Below are 22,154 nucleotides of genomic sequence, written 5' to 3' on the forward strand. Positions count from 1 at the left end.
CAGACAATATACACATGAACAAGCATGGCTGTACTTCAATAAAACTTTACTCCTGGAAATTGCAAATTTGCTATTTCCCATAATTTCACATGTCAAGAGATCTTATCCTTGACTTTTTAATCAGTCATTAAAAAACATAAAACGTATTCTTAGTTCTCAGGCCATACAGAAACAGGTGGAGGACAGAAGTTGACCATCCCCTCATTTATTTATTACCTACTTTCACTGGCAACAAACCAAAGGCAAGTGAGTTTACATTTTAATTAAGTACATTAAACCTAAATGTGAAGACCCATAACAGAAAGGGTTTTTAAGTGAGTTAACAGGTTACTTGAGAGGTCACACACAGTTTTTGCCTGTATCTTCAGAAACAGGTTGTGTAAAAAACAAAACTGGACCAAATGACATATGAAAGCCACAACAAGACCATTTATTTGGGAAAACCAATTCAGGCCATTAAGACTGGGTATGGACTAAACCAGAATTAAGCCTCAATATATGCATACCTTTAAAAATCTTTTTTTACTATAAAGATCTCCAACTTTGTTTGAAGGACCCTTTAAACTGACTACCAGATCCTTCCAATGGTTCTTACCTGGAAATTTAAAAAACAAGAGGACTCTGCTCCATCCCCATGGTTCTCTATCCCAGTAGAACTGGGATAGAACCCTGGCATTGCAATTTTTAATTTGTTTAAAGCGTCATACATGTTGCTGACACTGATACCCCCAAAGAAGGGCTACAGCTATAGACAAATAATATGATCCAATTCTATTATATATAACATGCTGTTACATGCATAACAATGTTATATATATAATGTTTTATATATATAACATTAGTCAGTAACTCAAATTAAATTAAAACAAATGTGACTCCACAGAGTAACCCCAGGACCAGCTCTTAAAGAAGCATCTATTCATTAAGACACTACAGATTCTAATTACTTAATCTTTTAGCAGCCTTCAAGACCCCACCATACATGTTAAGTTTATGTTACTCTCTCAAACAGAAGGACATTTTTGCTGCCTTTGACAGCTTTACCATAGTAAAAAGTTTCATAATCATGAGGCTCTCTTATATTTAGAAAGAATAGCAGAATATTACAAAAGGTAGAGTGAGCTAGAAAGCTTTTATTTTCAAAATGTGACTACTTTCATTATCTCAATACAAAAAACCTTCAAGGAATAATAGCTCTAAATCTGTTCGAAGTCCAAAAATACACCAGTAAATGAGTCATAACCTGGAGGTATATATCAATGTCTCATTGGCATATTGTTTTTTGTTTTCTCAATTTGCCAATTTGTTAATCAACATTTTGTTTCACAAGTTTTCCCACAATTCCTTCATTTACTCAACAGTTCAAGGACATAGCAATACCAAGGGCGTGAATACAACGTATGCATAGATTTCATTTATTGAGTGCTGGATGCATAGGGGCACTTGTACCCCAATGTTTATAGCAGCACTCTCAACAATAGCCAAATTATGGAAAGAGACTTAATGTCCATCAACTGATGAGTGGATAAAGAAATTGTGGTTTATATGCACAATGAAATACTACGTGGCAATGAGAAAGAATGAAATATGGCCTTTTGTAGCAACGTGGATGGAAATGGAGAGTGTTATGCTAAGTGAAATAAGTCATACAGAGAAAGACAGATACCACATGTTTTTACTCTTATGTGGATCCTGAGAAACTTAACAGAAGACCATGGGTGAGGGGAAGGAAAAAAAAAAAAAAAAAAAAAAAAAAGGTTAGAGAGGGAGGGAGCCAAAACATAAGAGACTCTTAAAAACTGAGAACTGAGGGTTGATGGGTGGTGGGAGGGAGAGAAGGGTGGGTGATGGACATTGAGGAGGGCACCTGTTGGGATGAGCACTGGGTGTTATATGGAAACCAATTTGACAAAAAATTTCGTATTAAAAAAAAAAGATTTATTCAACAAATTTATTCAACAAATTTTTATGTAACTGCTACTCGCGAGGACGTGTAATAGATTCTGGGTATACAGTGGCAATTAAAGCAGATATGGTCCTTGCATCCTTGACCGGAAGGGAGACAATAAGTGAATGAACAATTACAAAGAGTGAGAAGTGTATATAACTAAGTCACAAGTGGAAGAAGGGAGTAGAATGACACAAGGACAAATGGAAGGTTTTAGAGTGGACAAAGCCTTCTTGAAGGTAATTTTCAAGCTGAGACTTGAAGAAGGATGCAAAAGAGCCAGCATGTAAGGAACAGAGCAGAAACATTCCAGAAACAAGAAATAACATGTACAGAAGCCCAGAGTCATGAAGACCCGATCACTTTAAGAACTAAACCTTGAGACCAGAGTGGTTCAATTATAGTGGGAAAGAGTGGATGCAATGAGATGAGGCTGAAAATAGCCAGACTGTGTAGGGCTGTCTAGCCTTCGGTTAAGGAATGCATTTCTTTTTCCTAAGTGCCACTGAAAGTCCACGAAAGGTCATAAGCTGGTTCATAACAAGATCTCATGGAGTTTTTAAAGCTGGTTTTGGTTATATGGGAAAACAACTGAAAGAGAACAAGAAATAAAAAAGGGAACCTGTAAAGAAACCATAGCAAATAGTCCAGGTAATAGATGGTGGCAGCTTAAGCTCAGATCGTAGCACTAAGCACAAAAATAGCTACACTGGAGAAATACTTTGGAGGTAGAAACAACAGACTGTTGATGGACTAGTTCTAATAAATGAGAGGAATTAAAGTAGGATAAGTGGAATTAAAGAAGAGTCCTACAGGGGCGCCTGGGTGGCTCAGTCGGTTGGGCGGCCGACTTCAGCTCAGGTCACGATCTCGCGGTGAGTTCGAGCCCCGCGTCGGGCTCTGTGCTGACAGCTCGGAGCCTGGAACCTGTTTCAGATTCTGTGTCTCCCTCTCTCTCTGACCCTCCCCTGTTCATGCTCTGTCTCTCTCTGTCTCAAAAATAAACGTTAAAAAAAAAAAAAAAATTAAAAAAAAAAAAAGAAGAGTCCTACATATTTGGGTTGAGCAATTAAGTTGTGATACTAAGTTTAGTGCAATGTAGGAAAAAAGAGGAGAATGTTTCTAGAACTGCACTGTCCAATATGGTAGCCACTTGTTACATGCGGTTATTTACATTTACATTTACTTTCATAAAAAATTTAGTTTTTCATATTGCCATATTCAAATGCTCTAGAGCCACATGTAGCTGGTGGCTACCACACCGGGCAACATAGATGTAGAACATTTCCACCACCACAGAAAATTCTACTGGTGAGTAGAAGGAAGGTGTTACAGAAGGAAGAAAGAAATACATACATAATACCAAATGCTAGGTGGTCCGGCAAGACTAAAGCTAAAAAGTATCCACATGGTTGGTCAACATGAAGGTCCAATAGGACCTCAGCAGAGCATATTCGCTGGAATAATGAAAGCAGAGCATGAACTGGAATGGGAGATGAAAAGTGCAGACATGTCCATAGGGTATGGACACACCATGAAATAGAGCAGAGAAATAAATGGGGCATTAGCCGGAGGAAAACAAAGGGTGTCATTTCTAGAATATTCACGCAGCCAACACACCTTTCCTGTGCACCCGTAACTTCTAGACATTCTTCTGAGTACCAGAGATATAAAATCAGGACAAGATCAGGAGAGGAAGAAAGAACAAACAAGCAAACAATGTTATTTCAGAGTATAATTAAGTGCCCAAACCAAATAAAAGAATAGAATATGAGAAAATTAAAATGAGCGAACAGAAAAGACCTCAATGTAGAAGTGGTATCTAAACATGAGCCATAAATGACAAGAAGGAACCATCTCTGCAAATGTCTGGAATATACCTGTATGCTACTGGGAATGATCTAAATGAGATGATAAGATTCACTCAACACATATTTACTGATCATCTATTATGTAGTATGACTCTAGGCACTGGGAGGAAGAAAGCAGTGAAGGACACAGACAAAAATCCCTGTCTTTCTGGAGTTTACATTCTAGTAGGCTAAGAAAAAAGAAAACAAACAATCAAAAAAACCAAAATATTATGTTAGAGAGTGACAAGGGCTATGGAGAAACATAAAGCAAGAAAGGAGATAGGAAGATGGGGAAGGACTGTGATTTTAGACAGCATAGCAAGAAAAAGCCTGAAGGAGATCAGGAAGTGAGCCATGATATGGGATCATGCTTGACCAGTTGGAGGAAAAACATAACAGCCTGCACAGATAAAGAAGACAAAAGTAGTAAGTGATAAAGAGAGTGTAGACACAGAGGGATTTGTGCTTTTACTGAATGAGATGGTAAGCACCTGGAGGTTTCTGAACAGAAAAGTTACATATCTACTGCTTTGTAAGGGTTACCTCTGGCTCCTGTGTTGAAGATATATTTTAGAAGAACAAAGGTGTAAGTAGGGAGACCAGTTAGGAAGCCTTTGCAGTAACCCAGGCAAATGATTACAACGGTACTGCTATGGTAAGAAATGGTTAGATTTTGGATATTGTTAAAGGGAGAAAAGACAGGATTTACAGACAGGGTTTCCATACTGAGTGTTAGAGAAACAGGAGTCAAGAACAATATGGTTAGGGCTGCCTGGGAGGCTCAGTCAGTTAGGCGTGCGACTCCTGATTTCCGCTCACATCATGACCTCACCATTCATGGGTTCGAGCCCTGTGTTGCACTCTGCTTTGACGGCATGGAGCCTGCTGGCAGTTCTCTGTCTGTCTCTCTCTCAAAATAAACAAACACCAAAAAATGAAAAAGAACAATATGATTAGAAGTCTGAGTACCTGGCGCTCTCTCTCTCTCTCTCAAAAATAAAAATAAACATTAAAAAATCTTTTTTAAAGAAGTGGGGGGCGGGGGTCGCCTGGGTGGCTCAGTCGGTTGAGCATCCAACTATAGCTCAGGTCATGATCTCAGTTTGTGAGTTTGAGCCCCACATTAGGATCTGTGCTGACAGCTCAGAGCCTGGAACCTGCCTGCTTCGGATTCTGTATCTCCCTCTTTCTGCCCCTCCCCTGCTTGTGCGTGCATGCTTTCTCAAATATATATATATATATATTAAAAAAATTTAAAAAAAAAGAAAAGCCTGAGTTAACTGGAAAGATACAGTTCCATTCAGAAACAACTAAGAGAAGCAGCCATTAGGGGAAATTGAGAGCTCATTTCTAGAAAAGTTAAGTCTGTGATACTTCTTAGACACCCCAAAATTTTTTTTCAAAATAGCTGGGTATTAGAATCTAAAATTTAGGAGAGAAACCCAAGCTAGGGATATAAATTTGGAAGTCAGAAGCAAACAGATTAAATGCCATCTGTTTAAAGCTATGAGACTAGAGAGTGTATTTAAACAACAAAAAATAAGTCTTAAGACTAAACTCTCAGTCACATCAATAAAGAGATCAGAGAGAGAACAGAAAACCCAAAGGAGACTAAGAAGGAACCACCAGCAAGGCAGGAAGAAAACCTGCTAGCAGACATCGTAGCCTAGAAGCCAAAGAAAAAAGTGTTTCAAGCAACTGTGCCAAATGCTACTCATAGATTAAATGAGATGAGGACTGTTAATTTATAACATGGTGATTTCCTGGTATGGGTTCAAAAGAAAGGGAGAGTGAATAAAAGCAATTGTTTCAAGCTATTTTGTGTGGGTGATGGGTAAAAGGGGAGACAGGAAGAAAAAATTGTTTTAAAATGAGATAAGCAATATCATGTTTGTGTGCTCATGGGAAGAGCCAGCACAGAAGGAAAAACCAATGATGCAGGAGAAGGGAGACTGACAAGAGTAATAATATTCTTGAGACCAAGAAGGGAACGAGATCTAGTATACAAATGAACTCGTTGTCTTGGAACACTACGGTTCATCCAGTGATGGAGAAGGTAAAGCGCACAGTCACAGATACGGGAGCATGCAGGAATTTTTTAAATCATTCAATATGCTTAGTGAGATAGAAAGCAAGGGTATTAGATGAGGAAGAATAGGGGAGAAGGTGTTGGAATGTTAGAGGAAAAGAAAGATGCAATCATAAAAGAGAGCGAACTAACAGACTGGGGACCACTGGGGATGAAGCCAGGGAGAGACAAAGTTGTTGAAAGTGTATATAAGAAAGTGATTATGATTCAATACGAAATCTCAGGTGGGTGTAAGTGAGGGTGAGGGACCCTAAAAAGGTTAGATGGATACAGATTATAGGTTCTGGTGGGGCTGAAGGGCTGCTGGAATTCAAGTATTTCCTAGAGGAGTAAGGCAGTGGGGCACTTGAAATGAGACTGGAGAGGGGCACCTGGCCCAGTCAGTTAAGTGTCCTGACTCTTGATTTTAGCTCAGGTCATGATCTCACGGTTCAGAGAGTTTGGCCCCACATCCAGATCTGTGCTGGCAGCACTAAGCCTGCTTGGGATTCTCTCTCTCTCTCCCTCTCTCTCTCTCTGCCCCTCCCCTGCTCTCTCTCAGAATAAACTTAAAAAAAAAAAAAAAAAAAAAAAAAGAAATGAGATTGGGGAGGGGGTAGTAATTAGTATAAGACGAAGCATTCTAGGATATGACAATGGGACCATGTGGTTGAATTAGAGTGAAAAATGAGATCACTGGAGGAGAAGAAAGAAAGGAATAGGCCAGAACATCTTTTATACCAGCGTTCCTCAAAGAGCCAGACCACGACACCATGAGGAGCCTGTGCCAGATTATAAATCAACATGCTGCTTCCTTTATCAAAGAAGACTTGCTGCAAAAAAAGTCAGCTGGACTAAACAGTGAATTTAGTGACAGAGGTGATTTATATTCTGGCACAAACCCCTTATCATAATCCTCACTAGTAACAAACAGTTCTGACCAGACGACATTTTGAGTAGCACTGCTCTACACGGACACTGATATCTCCAAGAATTATGACAGAAATAAAAGAGGACACTGAGCCAAGCTAATAAAGTGTTCAAGGAAGGAGGGAGATGACCCTCCTTACTTTTTCTTCTCTTCTCAAATATCCCAACACCTCCCCAGGAAGTCAGTAGATGACTGAAATAAAGAGGGGTAGCGGGTAGTATAATTTGATGGCATGAGAGTCAAAGATCGAAGTTCTGGAAAATAACGGTTAAGAAGTGAATGAAACACAAAGACACTTTCTCTGCCTCTCAGTTTAGTAGTAAAATGTGTGCAAAAAGGGAAAACATTTACCACTGAGAGAGCTGCAAGGAAGTAGCATTATCAGGGGACAGACTAGGTTACAGTTGGAGTAAGAGAGAGAAGGGAACATTCCCAGAATACACTGAAAATAAAAGGAGTTCTAGGAGTTCCATAAGGTACAGTGAGTGATAAAAGGTGGGAGATGGAGACTTAAAAAGTAACGGGATTAGAATCTGGAGGAAGGGATAAGGCCAATACAGAAGAGTTAGGTAGAACTAAAAGAACAAAGTCCTTGAAACCACATGGGTCAGGACTGGCCTCTGACCAGAATATACTATTTCCTCCATTTTATTTTATTTTTTTAAGTTTATTTATTTATTTTGAGAGAAAGCACACATGAAAGCGGGGAAGAGGCACAGAGAGGGAGAGAATCCCAAGGAGGCTCTCAGAGCAGAGCCCAACTCAGGACTTGATCTCTCTGTGAAGTGTGAGATCATGACCTGAGCCGAAATCAGAAGTCAAGACGCTTAACCAACTGAGCCACGCAGGTGTCCCTCCTCCATTTTAAAGATGGACACTCGATGCAGACTGGCAGGGTGTTGAAGGAGTTCCTGCTTAGCTTCTGATGGACGAGAGGGGACTCATCTGAAAAGCAGAGAAGGTTAAATAGTCTTCCTGTCTTGGAGCTTTCTAGACAAACATAGTATCTGGGATATAATGGCAAAGGGAGAAACGCAAAGTCCTTTAGCATATAGTCAGGGTATTCTTCAAGCAGATCAGTACGTATTCTTACAAAAAAAAAATCCAATTAGCTGAGCCTAAAAAACCAAACTTTAAAATCAAGCAAAATGCAAGAAAACAGACTAAACTTACTAAGCTATCTAAAGAGTTCTGTGTCCACGCATACTAGGTGTCCTGTAACATTTGGTGTCCACTTCTGCATCTATGAACTATTAGGGAGATATAGGTCTGACACCACTGCATTCTTTCAGTAGCTCAGAAAATAATTTAGGTGTCTCAGCCAGCACTTTCTACACAGTGGAATGGAACTCGACTTGGAAACCTCCACAGTTAGACTGAAAAATATTTCTAAGAAACTCTGGTTCCTGCTTTACACATACGGCACTCATCTAGCATGTGGAAAACTTCAAAGACTTGCTCCCTACACTCTTACCCCCCAAACCACTTAATTATACTTAAAAAATAGAGTAGTTTACAACAACCACCCCTCGGTGCAAATTACTACAATCATTTAAGATCACCTTCAAATTGTATTTCCAAGAAATTCTGCAGTCATTTTTATATGGACTATGTATAATAAAATGGGTATATATACATCACCTATCACAATTATTTAAGCTATCATAAAACCCCTTTAATAAAAGAAGCTTATTAAACTAGCCCTTCGGCCTTTGCACATCTTTTACTTCCAAGTCAAATCAACTACCAGCATTTAAGATAAGACTTATTAATCACAGATATGGTTTGTATGCCACAAGGATTTATGAACTTGAAAGAACGTAGACAGGTTAAAAATCTCTCCCCCTGCCCAATTTTTTAAACTAGTTGTTTAACATACCTGTAACGAATCTTGAAAGGAAACTACCAGCATAACAACATGTGAATGACGAAATCACAAGTAAAACTGTGGGAACATTAGTGAGGAAATTAAGAGAGGGAAAAAACAGGAGAGAAAACGGGAAGTGCTATGGAGCGTTTTCACCCCAGCATCATCCAGCTGTTCACACTATTCAAACTGCTGGGCATGAGGGGGAGCCTTTCCAACAAGTTCAAAAGAAATCAAAGGCCGGAAATTTCTGGAATATTGTAAGGGAAACTTTACAGTGGCTTGGTAAAGTTACACAGGGATAGGAGGATAGCCAGGGAGTTAGTACCTCTGAGACCAATGTTTTGTAAAAGTCCACTGATCAGTTTAGTTTGTATTCTATACCATATCATATCAAATACATTTGTAGCACTATTCTCAGATACTGCTTTTTATAACCAATGTTGTCCTATGCATTGCACTTTCAGTCCAGACATAGCTTGCTTGTCATTTAAACATGTAGTCTGCAGGTTAAACATGTAATTAAACATGTAGTTTGCCAACTTTTCCAACTCCGGAAATGAAAATTTTTACCCTAGCAAAAAAAGATTTAACCAAAATCTAACTGCCTTTATAAATTTATTCTGACCAAATAATAGAATGCCATTAATTTAAATAAAACTTACGTTCAATATATTTTTAATTATCTAAACTTGGTTGTTAAGTTTTGGATTTGGTCTGATAATAGTTTATCTTAAAAGTGTAGACTTCAGGGGTACTTGGGTGGCTCAGTTGGTTCACCATCCAATTTCAGCTCAGGTCATGATCTCAAGATTTAGTTCGTGGGTTCGGCCCCACATCGGGCCTGGAGTTGGCTTCAGATTCTGTGTCTCCCTCTCTCTCTGCCCCTCCCCCACTCATGCTTTCGGCCTCAAAAATAAACATTAAAATTTTTTTTTAGGGGCGCCTGGGTGGCTCTGTTGTAAGCGTCCAACTTCGGCTCGGGTCATGACCTCACGGTTCGTGGGTTCGAGCCCCGCGTTGGGCTCTGTGCTGACAGCTCAGAGTCTGGAGCCTGCTTTGGATTCTGTGTCTCCCTCTCTCTCTGCTCCTCCCCCACTCATGCTCTGTCTCTATCTGTCAAAAATAAATAAACATTAAAAAAATTAAATTTTTTAAAAAAAGTGTAGACTTCAGATAAAAACCAGGAGAACATGATTTAAAGGCATTAATAAAATTTTAGGCTGACATGATTATGCACATGCAGTCACAGTATCTCCAGCATTTTTAATACCTTCACAGATTAAGTTTTGAGATCTCTTTTAAAAATACTTTAAAAAGCTATAATTAAGATGATCAAGTTGTTATTTTTCCTTTTCCTTGACCCAAACCATCTTATAATTCCTAAACTTAATTGAGTCTTCCAGATTTCACAATCACATGAAAATGTTAAGTTCCTGTGTATAATCAATCGATAGAAGGCATTTTCCAAGTGCCAAAACAGAACCCTAATAGTTTAACAATCTATTTCCTAAGTTATACAAACCCACAGATTCATATTATCTTCATTTTAGAATCATTAAAAACTGTACTCTAAATGGAAGTACTGCAGATGTTACAAACTAGCAGTATCCTGCTAATAGGTGTATTTTATTTGTCCTGAACAGTGTCTTTAAACATGAATTTCATTCACCAACATGTGCAAATCAAAGGATGCACATTAATCTGATCTTTCTTCTCTCAGAAAAAAACAATCAGATGATACCAACACAATGGCTGGAACCGAAGACTGGCTGCTTAGATGGAACTTGTACTCTCCAATTTCTTGCAGTCCACGGTCTCAGACACCCCATGCTGTCTGGTCCTAGAAACACTGAGAGGCCATTCCCACTATAACAGAAGACCAAACCTATATGGCTTTTGAAAGCAATCTTACTTTAGTCACTTATCTTGAATGCCAACATGTTGTATGTCAGCCAATTTCAAGAGATAAATTAAGTCCCTAATAGGTAGACTTTTTCAGTAAACTGTATGTACATGATTTTTAAAGGAACTTTCAAATCTACTCTCATCTCTTATAAAAATCTTGGAAAATTGGGACAGAAGCTATTTGACCTTAGAGATAATAAATGCTGCAAATACTAAGAAGTAACTTGGACATCTAATTCCAAAAATGATTCTTTATGAAGGAATACAATCCTTTCTGGAATAACCACTTACATAAAACAATTGAGGCATTCTTGCCGTGCTTAAAGAAAAAAAAAAACTCCTAACTATAATACATTTCCCAGTCAAAAAATCATTAACGTTTCCACATTATGCTGAATTCCAAGAGCAAAAATACTGTCATTTCCCTTCCCTACGTCAACTTTTCAATTTCATTTCAACCACCCATTATGAAAAAGACATCTAAAATTTTTTCTAAACCGATGAGTTTTCCGTAAAATTAACATCTGACTTCCAAAAGGTAATTGAGAATACACTTTATTCTTGTTACTAATAATCCTATTTGAAACAAGTATATTCATAAAAAAAAGTGTTACTAACAGAAACATAAGAACTTTAATACAGGAGCATGGAGAAAGGTTTTTACTGAAAAACTTAAAGGGCAAAAAATTAGTGTATCACCACCCACAACTCTACACAATGAGAGCCTATAGTAACTATGGTCCAGAGTTCACATACACTGACTCAGCTAGCTTTGTTTTTATCTAGATCCTAACACAGACATATTCCTTAATAATATAAGTGAGTTGAGCACTTACTCATGTTTTATCATGTAATGGATTTAGACAAATTGAGTGATTCAATTAACTTTTGCTGACCATTTTAGTTTCTGTAACTCATTAAGATGGCTAAACACCTGATCTTTTACCCCCAAATTATCAGTTTTTGGTTTTACCATTATGATATACTTAACCTACTTAAAGTGACTTAAATACGTGATCCCTATTTTAACTTTGATCTTTCTCCTATAAATATTGGTTGAAATGACATTTTCTCAAGCCAGTCTTTTAATCAGAAATATTAATATGAATAAATTATTCTAGAATTCAAAACGTTTCCCGATTGATGCTTTCTCATCAGAATTATCCAAAAATAGATTCCATACAAACTTGCTGGGGGTAAAAAAAAAAAAAAAAAGAAAAGAAAAAAAATCAGAAGCATTACATTATATCCACTGGAGGGCACTCAACATGACCAAAGTATGCAATGAAAACATGCCCTAACACTACTCTCACTCTGCTGCAGCATCAGGTTTGAGGGAGACTCCGGGGGTGGGAATGTCTCTTAAGAGATGTCCACAATTAAATTTTAAAAAGGCAGTTAAACTCTAAAACAGGGTTCCTAATTTAACTTACTTTTCTCTGTGAAGAGCATCTTTTTCTTCAGAGAAAGTAGGTTTTATACATACTTTTAAGGACAGCAGGGTTCAAGCCTCAACAGATGGGTCTAGGTTTCCAATTGAGTCAAGCTCAGTCTTGCATGAAACACAAAAGCAGCATTCTTAAGTCAACAGAAGAAATAACCTTCTCCTGAGTTTAAATGATGAAAAGCCATTGAGTTAATTCCTACTCATTTTCAAGCAACATAAATCACACATTTTCCCTTTGTGGAACCTGAGAAGTATATACTTATTTTATCCTATTAGCCAGTTATCTAATCACACAATTAGAACAGCATCACATTAACAATGGTCTGTTGAAAAATGAGAACTGATTCTGCAAATCAGTATCCTCTATATTAGGGTACTGGAGGCAGTAGCTACATGCTCTGGAATCCTCAGAAGCAGTCCCTAGTCTTTGTTTACTATTTACTTTTATGGTATAAAAATGTTTTCAGTCAAGCTATTTCAACAGAAGAGATCACATTCCCAACAAAAAGAGAGTTACAAGAAAACAAAGTTAATACAACTCATGTTTTCAAAAACAATGTCACAAGTCTATATGCACTACACAACAGTTGCGGGTACTGAAAAAGTGTGTCCTACTCTAAAAGGCATTCACCCCTTCCGTCCTGGGTTAGCGATCAAGCACACTTCCCACCAAGCTCTAAGTACAAACTTAAAATTCACCACCTACTCATCTGCAATTCCTGATTATCAGCAACTAGTAAACCATGAAAGAGAAACAAAATCTTGTTGTAACTGAACAGATACATTCTTTCATTTCAATAACACAAAAGTTTCACTTGGCTAAATATACTTAGTCCATTTCTGGAGTTTTAATTTCACCGCTTGTTAAAACTATAAAAAAGATACTCAAACTTCTGAATTACCCACCTCCCCAGTTTCAATATTTACGCTCTTCTTCCCACCCTCCAAACAATAAAGACGGGTATCTGCAGACAGTTTTCCTAAGTGCTACACCTTCAAATACCCTTAGAGAAACTGGCCTACTTCATTCATGTCTTCCCTTCCCTTTGGGAAGTATCTCTCTGAAAACAAGCACACAAGACTTTATTTATATGAAGAATTTTTACTCTAGGCCTGACTAGTAATAATAGGAAGCTCAATTCAGTTTGAGAAGTGTAATACTTACTCTACACTCTACATAATACTCTTGGCAAAGACAGTAGTCAGATAACAACAATTGGTTCAAAAAAAGAAAACTTTTGAATGCTTCTTGACACTTGCACAGTGGTAAAAAACAGTGGTTTTACTTTTTCATTAACCACCTTATTCTTAAAACTTCATTTTCCCTGGAAACTCTTTCAAACGACTGTTCCCCAACCTCTGGGAGAAGAATCTCAAGCCTAGGGCTCCACAAGGACTCTAAGTTGCATGCTATACTAAACTTCCTAGTGCATTTCATTTCCCCCTCAAGGACTTCAGACTTGAATAGTCTCAGCATTCCTTTAATCCTATACAACAGTCTTCTGCAAGTTTTTCAAGTTACTGTTGCAATCACTTTAGGGCCTTGTCCTTGTACATGGCCTTCAGAACAAAGACTAGGTCAAAGTAATGAATACTGGTGCAAACTGAGCAAATTTTGTGAAATGATATTCTCAAGTAACCATAATGGTACTTTTTTTTAAATCCAGAGATTTCTGTGGGTTTAACTGCGAATGTAAAATAAATACTGCAGCAGCCTGTTTAGAGCCAAAACAAAGCCTCCAAAGTAGTTTAGGTCACTAATCTAAGCGGATACTTAACAGTAGCATTATGTAAATACATTTCAAGGCATGTCGACTATTTGGTAGGACGAAGACAAGTTCACATGAAGAATATCTGAAGGTACTGAATGTTCAGCAACTCACAGTAATGAAATGGCTTCCTAAATTCCACACAGAATGCTTTATAACTCCAACGATCTGAGAAACAGCAGCCTAGACTTTATCAAAGGATAGCCGTCTCTTCAAGTTGATGTCTAGTCTAAGCCACCACTATTCACGACACAAAGCTCTCATTTCACTAAAACCACTCCTCGATTTCCTTTTGCCGACCTCTGCATACCAGCAGGCCAGTCTCTCTTCATTCACCACTCACAAACTCAGGGGGGAGGGGAGACCACAGATGTCTGGAAGATACAAAGTATGGAGACAATGCTCCCTCCGAAAGGGAACAGAAAACCAAGGCAACAACTACACCCAACTGCCAAAGCTTTCAAGTTTCGCGGATTCAGAAGCTGGCTTCGACAACTTCGAGAAAGTCTCTGTTCAAAATCCTCTCCCGAGACAAAACACTGAAAGCAGTTGCAACACTTTGAATTTCATTTGGCCAATTTTGTAGCGAGGGAAAAATTCCCTCCGCTGAAAAGAAAACGTGCTCCAAAAATCACGTTTAGCTGCCATAAAAGTATTTGAACACATCATTTCTACCAAGATCCTCCTCCAAGCAGTCAGAAGCTGAATCCCGCGGCTCGCTTGATAAGAAACGGTAAAAGCCAGTCGCCCTGGCCCCCGCCCCTATTTTTACAAGGGTCTCACACCCACCGCCGTAAATCCAAGACCCTCAGCACATTGCACGCCGTTTCCACTCACCTGCACGGTACAAGAAAATGTAGGTGCAGGACATGGGTTTATTTGTGCAAGCCCTACTGACGCATCGCACCGTCTGCACTAGTAGGTTGGTTCCTCTAAGGTTTAAAGTTGCTCGGATCTAAACAAGAACCAGTGCCAAACTCACAGAAGCAGGGCATTAAAAAAAAAAAAAAAAAAAAAAATACTAACAATTCTCTTTAAGGATCCTCTTAATTCGTTCTCGAGAAACGGAAAGAGGGAATCTGAACAGAAAGTCTCCTGGCCCTATCGGCCCGGCAGATGGGACCCAGGGTGGCGTCCCAGGCCCAGCACCCGTACCCCAACTCCCCGCTGGGGCTGGGAAGGCGGAGCACCCCCACCCTCCGTCCCCACCCCGCCCCCCACCCCGGCCCGGAGCATCCCGAGGCGCAGGGTCCCTCCCCCAAACTCGGCCGCGGCCGGAGCCCCGGACGGAAACCACAGCCTCCCCCCCCGCCCGCCCCCGCCGGCCATCGAGCTCCCGGACGCGCCCTCGCGTCGCCCCCTCCCCTCCAGCGGCGCCCCGGGGGCCCCCCGAGGAGCAGCGCTACCGGAACCCGGGCCCGGCCGCCGCCCTCCGCCCCCCGGGCGCGGCCCGCCCCCGCCGCCTCCTCGGCGCCCCCAGCCCGCGCCCCCCCGCTCCCCACCCCGGGCCTCCGCGCCGCGCCGGGCCCGGTTCCCAGCCGCCGCCGGGACCGCGCGCCCGCGACGAAGTTTGGCTCCGAAGACGGAGCGGGAGCAGCCCCGGAAGGGTAAGGAAAGGAGCGCCCAAGCACCTCAGGGGAACAGGCTCCTCCCGCCGCTGGAGTCCGACCGTCCTCGGCCTGCTGTTGCGGCTCGGCGGGGACCGGAGCTGCTCCTCGGACCTTCCTCCGTCTCCGCCTCCCCTCGCTCTCCGTTCCTAGGGCCGGGCTAGCGCGGCTGCCACAGACCGAGAGGCTTAAAATGGCGCCGCACAAGGAGCTCTTATAAGTCGCGCAGTGGCCGCTGTATCCTGCCGCCACCGGCGCAGCGCGGAGCGTTCCGCCGCGCGAGGACAAGGGGCGGGGCGCGAGAGAGCGGCGGAAAGTAGTCCCCGCGCCGCCCGGCGCCCGCCGTCGTCCGACCGCCCGGGGCCGGGGCGGGGCGCCCGCGCACTCCCCGGCCGCTCCCCGGAGAGGGACCCGAGGCTGGCCCGCGGTGCGGGCCTGGGGGGCGGCTCGCTAGGGCGCTGTGGTCCGAGGCGGGGAGGCCCGGGGATGGAGGGAGGGCGGCACCCGGAGCCTCTACTGTCCGGAGCCCGGCGCCCCCGCCCCCGCTCGGGCCCCGACCGGGAGAGCCGACGCGGGCTTGCCGCAAGCTTCCCGCTGCCCGCGGAAGGCGGCCTCTGGGCTCCGGCCCTCGGGGGGCGGGGGGCGGGGGGCGGGGGGCGGCGCGGGCCCTGAGGTCGCGGCCCGCCAGCTCCCGGAGCTGCCGGCCGCCGCCGCAGCCGCCCCGCTGTCGAGTCGAGGAACTCCAGCGGTTTAGGGCTTCCGTGGTCTTTGCGGTCTGGGCCTCATTCTCCCCGCAGGACTCGGCTCGTCTGCGAGCCGCACATCGCCCCAAAGCACCCCCCTTCCCCCCCCCCCCCCCCCCCCCACTGTCCGGGTCGCGGATCCCGCGTCCCGACCGGTTGCTCAGCCTGAATTTGGAAGTGAAACACCGGGCCGGGCCGCCTGCGATCCCTCCTCCCGAAGGCTGTGAACTCAGGATGGGCGCCCAGTCCGCAATTCAACAAGTCTTTAGGAGTAAGCGCTGTGAACAAATGACTGATGGAAATGGATTAGCTCTAGAACCCTGTCAATTAGGTTAATTCTGATGGATTCCATTTTTATCTGGTTCCACAGTACTACTATCAATAGATTTATTTGTGAGCATGTTTCTTTGGAGGAAATGCATTTCTAAGGTATTACTTTTTTGAGAAATCAAGTAATGTTTATGGAAGGAGTAATCAATTAGGCAGCTTGTGATTTTTGAAAACTAATTTTCGATTCCTCAAAAACATTTTCTAATTCGTATCAGCAGGCTAAAATTGGGTCTTCCTTTCCCTTGGAAATGTCTCGATTGCCACCCAGCAAGATAGGCATTTGTTTATCAAAGCTGAAACAATCATGATTGATTCAGTTTCTCTGGTCTATTATTTTATGCTTATTTTTCCTCCAAAACAATGGAGAGTGCAAAAAGCAACAGTGAAAGTTGTCTTGGGTCTTTTACCCCTGTAATTAATGAATGCAAACAATAGGTCTTTATACATAGGTATGGGCAGGAAACCTACTTATTCACTCATGGAGTAGGATATGTAGTTTTAGGCAAGCTAATGCTCAGGGCCAACATGTTCTTTAAATAATTCTTCCCCCCCCCCCCCCGCCCCCCGTCTTAAAGGTATTTTACTACATACAGCGGTAACGTTTAACTGCTATGACCATACCAGTGGAAAAAGTACACACACTGAGACGATGTTCGGTGAGATCCATTGTCTAGAATTACTTTCTCATTTTTATCTGCGCAAGTAATTCTATAGAATTAAATATAGCCGATGGTGGTGATTAACTCGGCCAGTCAGAATTCGAACAAATTAAACTAAAAAAGGTATTTCATCAAAGCAGTGTTTCTCATGTAAACTCAGAGTGTAAATAGCGTTTCCAGGCACTGACCCCCAATTTTAATCCTCATAAAAACTATTAAAGAATATACAGTTGATTCGATTAGAGTCATACATTTAAAATCAGATGACTGATTAATCAATATTTGAGCAATTTTTCATGGATGTTTCCTTTTTGTATATTCCCTGTGGAGGGGGACTGGTTTTGTTTTGTTTTTTTCCTCAATAAGGCACTCTGTTAAAACTGGTTTAGAGATATTTGCACCATTAGAACCTCTAAAGGATAAAAACTCTTCTATGTTTGTATTTCTTTATTCAGATACAAAAATAATTGAAACATTTTCTATAATTTAGATATCTTAATCCAAATTTGGAATTAAGATTTTTAAATCCCTGCTAATATTTTAGGTAAACACCATGTCATTAAAGGAAATGTAAAATTTGCAACAATGCAGTAAACTGTTTCCTATCAAATTTAAGTGTACTGAAGAATTACTGTGTGACTAGCATTTAAAAATATTAGTTGAATTTAACAGATTGCTCAGAATTTTTATTTTCTTCTCTCAAAAAACAGAAATTGTTCCACTTGTCTCACCAAACATATGAGATGAATAACTTCTCTGCAATAAAGACAAATGCTACCATTAAACCAATAAGAAATACAAGCATCAAAATACCTGATGAGTTGGTGAGATAAGTGCTTTTGTAAAAATGATTTTTCAAAATGGGCCTTGGGCAATATGTTTCATAAAAAACATTTGGTTATCTTTTTACACCTTCTTCTAGAGCCAGCCATTTGGGTTTGACATGAATTAATCCATTTTAATGCAAAAGACTGCATTAAACAGAAAAAAAAAAAAAAAAAAAAAGCTGCAAAAGACAAATGGTTCCAAATTTCAGGCTCTGTGCCTAGAAACCAAGTGTCTCCAGCTGGTTTAACAGAGGAAGTATTACTTGTCATGATATTAGACCATTGGCACATCAAGCAGTGATTACATGGATTCTGAATGGAAAGCATCCCTTCACTAAAACACATGATTCTGAATCACCTTAGGCAAAGAAAGAAATGCCCCGCGTGTTTGTGCACTTCCAACAGAAACATTAATCAAGGCAGCACTGTAAAGAAGGCCCATTCACTTTTTGGATAGTTAACTATCAAATCCATTAATTAAACATTTATTGAGCACTATGACAATGAGTTTCCTTTAGAGAGAGGGAAATGAGTGGCCGGCTTCTTTTGATTAGGTCCCTTAAATTAATGTATAATTATAGCTGTTAATCAGTCCTACTTACAAGTAAGCAGAAACAGTAGAAAATAAGAACTGTGTAACGAGGGTGTGGTCTCCTCTGGACTCTATATCCGAACCTCCTTGAGAAGAAACCTCTCCCAGCAGAAAGGTAAGACTAAATAATATTCCCTGCATTTATAAACAGTCCCAATTCTTAAGAAGGTGTGTTAAAAATATTTCTTTCTGAACAACGTGAAAACGCTGGGCAATAATCAGATCAGGTTTTCATTTAGCAGCTCATCAAGTGCGCTATTTATGGATTGGGACTTTTGATTCGCAATACATCATCTCAGGGTTCAGTGTTATCTTTTGATTTCTTTCCAGCTGAACAGGCTAAGTAGTTGTAAATACCTCTTGTCAGGCTACATGGTTGGCTATTCTCGCACACAGAAGTAATCTAGGAACCCACTGGGCAAATTCGGCGGAGAGCCACCGTGGAAAGCTTGCATCTGGTGCGCTGCGGGATGAGGGAGGGGGCTGTGAAGGTGGTGGGAGGCGGTGGCCATGGTGGTGGCCGTGGCAGCAGCAGTGGTAGCTACGATCATGGCGGCTTCAGTGATGCCAGGAACACGGTTCCTGCTTGGAGTTAGCGTTCTCGAGGCCTTCCTTGGTTTGACACAACAGTCCTTGCCATACTAAGGAAGTACATACATTTAATGGCTACCATAGAAAGTGGGAAGGAAAAGCAATGGAGATATCATCCGTGATATTCAAAGAACACAAAGGTGTATGTTTCTAAGAATTAAGACAAATACCTACCGCTGCGCTGCAAAGAAATCACGCTTTGGAGACATACCCCCCCCCCCAACATAGACAGACAGACACACACACACACACACACACACACACACACACTTCTGTATTAAAAATTTCAAAATGGTTGCAGATATTTCATTCACAAGAAGGTTAAAGGCGTTTCCCATCGCAAGAAGGATTAACTTACCAGAGGATTCTGGGACTGCAGATGTATACTGCGGCAAAATCCTAAATTCATCGAAAAAAATCATTTCTGGACTCCAGCTGCTAAAAATAATAGAATTATAGTAAATCATGGATAAGATTAAAATAAGCCATTTTCACATTCCAAAGTGTTCAGGAAAAAATGATTCTTTTCTTTTAACTCATTTCTTAAACAATGCAAATTTTAAAGTAGCTTTTCTTTCCAGAGCACGCAGCGCCATGAAATCGATAATTTTTGATCTTTCGGTTAGTAGGCAACATGGTGAGCTATTGCAGGGACTGCAGGCAGCAGACATGTTCTTGTCAGCTAAAAATTTTCATATTGTTTTTGAATCCATTGAGATTTGTAGATGTGATATCACCGGTTTTTTTTTTGTTTTAGCCTGCACTGGGCTATTGGGGACGCAAACTCTCAGTTTATCGACACATACGTGTCTATTGCTTTATATATGTTAAAAACAGGGAGTCTTACTGGATCTTAAACAAAAAATTATGTAAAAGGAGTGGCTGGTGTGATTATAATCCCATCATGCAGGGTCCACGGTTCCCATTTAGTGAAATTTCGCAGAGGGCAACTTCTTAAGAACATCCCTGCTGTGCAGAGTGAAAAGCATGAACAAACCAAAGACAGAATTCATCTGTGTTTATATTTTACAAACAATGAAAAACCTACTCTTTGTATGCCTCTTTTCCCCCACCTTATTATTTCATGAAAACTGCAGCATTTTCCCCGCCCCCATCCAAACACTCACCACCCCAGCACTGCAGTGTTCCGTCCCTCTTTTGCTTCTCCTTCGTCTTCTTTTTCGCTTTCACAAATTCTGCACGCGCCATCTTTGTGTGGGGTGATTCTTTGCTAATTTCAGTTACCCATTCTCTTACAAATCGGTTCAGAAATAGAAAATTATAGTGCGCTTTGGGGCTTAATTTGCCTAAATTTCTTTCAGTCTTTCCTTCTGACATAGAAAAATGGAAACGACAGGGGGGGAAGCCAAAAAGAGAGATATTTCTATTATTTCCATAACCTGTTGTATACAGTGGTGATAAAAAATATTATTAACATAATAGCAACAGCTGCAGCCTAAATAGAAGCTATGAGATAATTAATGTGCTACAACAAATTAATTTGCTGCAGGTGCCTCTGCTGTGAACTGAGTAACCCGTGCCATATAAAGTCTAAATACAATTATGATTCCCCCCACACACTAAAGCAAAAGACAGAGCAAAATGTCTTGTTCAGTAAATATTTTGCATGCCTATTGTAAAAAATAAAATCCTCTCCAGCCTCTTCCCCCCCCGTCCCCCATCAAGCCATCTCAGATGGTTTAGTCATCAGTGGATAAGTGTGGAGTTGGATCGGGTGTGTACGTGTATTAGTGTCTATGTACAGAGATGGAGGTTTTATGCTGTGTCTTAGTTGGAAAACGTATGGACCGGCTATACATTTCTTTTTAAGAATTAGAGATCGTTTATAATATTTAAGAGCCCTATTGGTTTTAAAACAAAAATTAGATGGATTAATGTGTATAGCCAGAAGAAAAATAACTGTGTTGAGGAGTTGCCCATCTGAATTAATCTTTCTAAAAAATCATATATATCTTTTAAAAGAGAGAAATGTGTTTGTAGTAGTGTAACACTCTTCACTGATGCAAAAGAGACTTTTTTTTCCCTCTCACTTGCTGTCAAGTTGAACATTTATGGAGAATGGTGGCAGATTATATCACAAGTATATGCCAGAAATACACTGCATCGGGGCAGCTCGGACAGGGGCCTGGAGAAGGTCACAATGCCAGAAGCAAATGTCCATTTTCTGTTTTGCACCACTCAGCAAAAAATAACTTTGGGCCTCGAAAAGTGGAGGAACAGAGAGATTGATTTTTTTTTTTTAACTACCTGACTAAAAAAATTCTCTTTGAGTAAGGGTATAGTCCTTTCTGACTTTTCTTCCAGTTATGCCACTGAATAAAATGACATTCTTGTTTTCACTGTAGCCTCGGTTCGTTGTTTGTTAAAAGTATACATTTTATCGTGGTCTAAATACCCAAGGTTATTGGTTATTAAAATGTATTGTGTTAAATTTCAATTCTAAATCCTATTACAAATGAGATTATTTCTTAAATATCGCATAGCATTCTACAGCATTTTGATTTAACCTTGCAGACATTTTAGTTCTAGGATAAGATACGAAATTATTCTAACAGAACACTGTTTCAGCTGTACCCAGAAGGGACTGTACACATGCACAAGTTTTCTTCAAAATGGATTTTATTTCCTATATTTCTTTCGGGTGGACAAGTGGTACTTGTCACTAACATCTGATGCAGAGGTACCGCACATTTGTCATACCATTTCTCATGTGGTGACGGACGTGCGTTTTACTCCATCTTTCTTTTGTTTATACCAAGGCTTCATTCTTCATAATCCATCTTCAAATCTGCTCGTATTTTGAATTTACAATTGGAGAATTTGAGTTGGTAGGGGGAAAGAAAAAGAAACAAAGACCCTTGGTCCTCTTTAAAAATGAGGAGCAGGAAATGGCCAATTTCTTGGTAAAAATGAGAAAAGTCGACAAGTGTGTAATGTATACATCTCCTCCAGGATTTTCCAGTTATTTTGATGTCAGCTGACTGTGTCGTTCA

At 40.8% G+C, this 22,154-nt stretch overlaps 1 protein-coding gene and 2 long non-coding RNA genes across 5 annotated transcripts in view; 1 reads left to right on the forward strand and 2 right to left on the reverse strand.

Moving 5' to 3' along the window:
- The window catches only part of CTNNB1 (catenin beta 1), a 41,118-nt gene extending 25,507 nt beyond the window's left edge, over positions 1-15,611 (reverse strand). For 2 of the 3 annotated variants that reach the window (XM_053903948.1, XM_053903947.1), the window contains exon 1: positions 15,423-15,611. The gene's annotated coding sequence lies outside the window, so the exon portion shown is untranslated. The remainder of the gene's footprint in view (positions 1-15,422) is intronic. The other variant, XM_053903946.1, reaches the window with a different exon arrangement.
- A 631-nt stretch (positions 15,612-16,242) lies between these two features.
- LOC109248803 (uncharacterized) lies at positions 16,243-18,168 on the forward strand. Its single transcript, XR_002072266.2, has 2 exons — positions 16,243-16,412; positions 17,047-18,168. It is a non-coding gene; the product is annotated as an uncharacterized LOC109248803 (long non-coding RNA).
- Positions 17,989-20,794, reverse strand: LOC109248802 (uncharacterized). The gene is made up of 3 exons (XR_002072265.2): positions 20,268-20,794; positions 19,499-19,578; positions 17,989-19,190 (listed from the first exon to the last, which is right to left on the reverse strand). It is a non-coding gene; the product is annotated as an uncharacterized LOC109248802 (long non-coding RNA).
- Between the last annotated feature and the right edge of the window lie 1,360 nt (positions 20,795-22,154).

The sequence above is a fragment of the Panthera pardus genome, unplaced genomic scaffold, assembly GCF_024362965.1.
Source record: "Panthera pardus isolate Hobbes unplaced genomic scaffold, ASM2436296v1 HiC_scaffold_16, whole genome shotgun sequence".
Classification (NCBI taxonomy): Eukaryota; Metazoa; Chordata; class Mammalia; order Carnivora; family Felidae; genus Panthera; species Panthera pardus.